Here is a 2,975-nt window from a genome sequence, read left to right as displayed (position 1 = left end):
TAACAACTTCTATTTTGGTGGGATCTACTGAAATTTAACCTCCCGACACTATGTGCCCCAGAAAACTTACTATCTCTAGCCAGAATTCGCACTTCGAAAACTTAGCGTAAAGCTTTTCCTCTCGCAGACACTGTAGGACCAGTTCCAAATGTGTTGCATGCTCTTCCTGGATTTTTGAGTATATTAGAATATCGTCAATGAACCCGGCGATGAACTTATCCAAATACTCGTGAAATACGCGATTCATGACATCCATGAATGTCGCAGGCGCATTGGTTTGTCCAAAGGACATCACTAAGAACTCGTAGTGACCGTAGCGCGTTCTGAAGGTCATGTTTGGTATATCCATATCATTAACCTTGAGCTGAAGATAGCCTGATTGCAGGTCTATTTTGGAAAATATTGACGCTCCTTCTGTTGATCGAAAAGATCATCAATCCTTGGTAATGGATATCAGTTCTTGATCGTCACTTTGTTCAACTCCCGATAGTCAATGCACATTCTCATTGAGCTGTCTTTCTTCTTCACAAATAAGATCGGGGCTCCACATGGAGAATGGCTTGGCCTTATGAACTTCTTGTCCAATAACTCTTGCAGTTGCGATTGCAACTCCTTGAGTTCAGCTGGCGCCATCCTGTAAGGAGTCTTTGAGATCAACGATGTTCCCAGAATTAGCTCTCTCTCAAACATGATCTCTTTGTCTGGTGGAATCCCTGGGAGATCTTTAGGAAATACGTCGAGAAACTTGCACACAATCGATACATCAGAAGGTTGTTAGCCCGTCTCTTTTTCCTTATCCACTATGTTTGCCGGAAAACCAATGCATCCATCACTCAACATTTTTCTCACCTTCATCACAGAAATCATGGGACATTTCTTTTCTCTTGACGTACCCTTGAACTCGAATGGTTCTTCTCCCGCTGGGGTAAAGACCGCTTTTCTACGCTTACAATTGATAACGACTTCATATTTGGTTAACCAATCCATCCCAAATTATGACGTCGTATTCATGTAGGTCCAAGACTAATAGATCCACCGTTAGCTCATGACCTTCAACCCAAACTGGTTTGGCACTAACCCATGTCTGCATTAGCATATCCTCTCCCAAAGGCAAGGATACCCCACAAATAACAAGCATAAGCTTAGGACTTCTCTTTAGTTTTTCAACAAAGGATGCAGATACAAAAGAATGTGAAGCACTAGTATCCATTAAGACATATGCCAAGGTTTGGGCGATAGAGATCTGACTTGACACCATATCAGATGGTCCAGTTCCTTTGTCGCTTTGCGTAAGCACATAAACTCGAAGCGGAGCTCCAATTTTTTTTCTGTTGGTCATTTCCATTGCCCTTGGCTAGCATTCGACATTCTTTTGCAAAGTCCCTAGGCTTTCCACAGTTAAAACATACCCCACACTCGGCCTGATGGCGTCGGTTACACTTGTTTCACAATGGCCATTGTTCAAACTCCCGACTTGGCTGTTTGTTGGGACTAGTCATTACCTGATTGGGAGGTCCCCCTTTTCTTTTGTTATTTCCCCCAAAAATCGGTCTTGTGTCTCTTGGATTGTTTGTTCGCCTCGAGTTCTGGCCGAACCTCAGGTTGAACTTTCCACTTGGGCCATTCTGATTGGCCTGAAACTATCCGGGGTTGTTGGGAGTGTACCTCCTGTCTTTGTTCTTCTATGGTTCTGGCTTGTTTTACACAGACCAAGACTGTTGGCGAAGAGCCCATTCCATAGCTTTGGCATACGTCTCTGGGCCAGCTCTACCAGTGTCTACACACCTGGAAATGTCTCTGCGTAGGCCCTTCATAAAACTCCAGGTCTTATTTTCTTCAATGTTCACCTGGTTCTTCGCGAACCTAGATAGTTTGTCAAATTTTTGAACGTAGTCATACACGCTCGACGTTCCCTACTTCAGATTAGTGAACTCATTCACTTTGTGCTCAATCACTGCCTTATTAAAGTACTTGCCATTGAACAAAGTCAAGAACTCTAGCCATTCCATCTCGGCAATATTATGCCCTTTCTTGGCTGCGTCCCACCAGATGCAGGCCTCTTTTCTCAGAATATAAGTCCCACAAACTACCTTTTCCCTCTCGGTAGTTCAAATGAAGTCGAAGATTCTTTCCAAAATACTGATCCATTCCTCTGCCTTTGATGGGTCATGATGGGAAAACTTATATAGGATCTTTATTTATTTTCATGTAGATCTAATATTAAACAAATTAATATGAGATAACCTAGAACATGTTTCTAAAGTCGAATTCAAAGAGAAACAAAGACAAGAATACTTACAGTATATGCAGCAAAATGAAAGAGTCCTTCCTTCAGTTTCTCTAACTCTTGTATCCTCTCTGTCACAAAGTATTATCAAGAAACTGAACCGATCTTCTATTTTCTTCACAACCTTCCAATGTATCCTTAGAATCACCTAGACTAGTGTGGAAAATTCTCAACACATGAGATAGATATAGAGAGAAGAATAGAAAATAACAAAGAGACTTAGAATCTAAAACTATTAGAAAATCTGACTTGTGACTTATCAAACTTATGTTTTGACTTCTCTCTAAGATCTCCTTTTATAAAATCAATTAAGCCATTTAATTTAATTAAAAAATCAATAAAATAATAGGCAATTTGAAGCCCTAGGTCAAAATTATCATGGGCTTAAGGCCCGTGAAATTTCCCATTTGATTATAATCCCATTGGACATAAAATCATGGCCTGCATTATTTTCTATTGGTTTAATTAATTACATAATTATTTAAATCCTTTATCAAATTAATTATTTATAATTTGAACCTTGATTTAGAATTATTTAATAATTTAGATACCAATTTATCTTAATTAATAAATCTGTCATAATTTATCTTTTCGTCTCAAAATTACATAACTCAGTGAAACTATCCAAAATTGACCTGGTCAACTTTGATAGTTCTAATTGATAATTAATTCAATTAAGTGAGACTAT

The sequence above is a fragment of the Humulus lupulus genome, chromosome 7 (assembly GCF_963169125.1).
Source record: "Humulus lupulus chromosome 7, drHumLupu1.1, whole genome shotgun sequence".
NCBI classification, from domain to species: Eukaryota; Viridiplantae; Streptophyta; class Magnoliopsida; order Rosales; family Cannabaceae; genus Humulus; species Humulus lupulus.
This window is presented reverse-complemented; position numbering follows the sequence as displayed.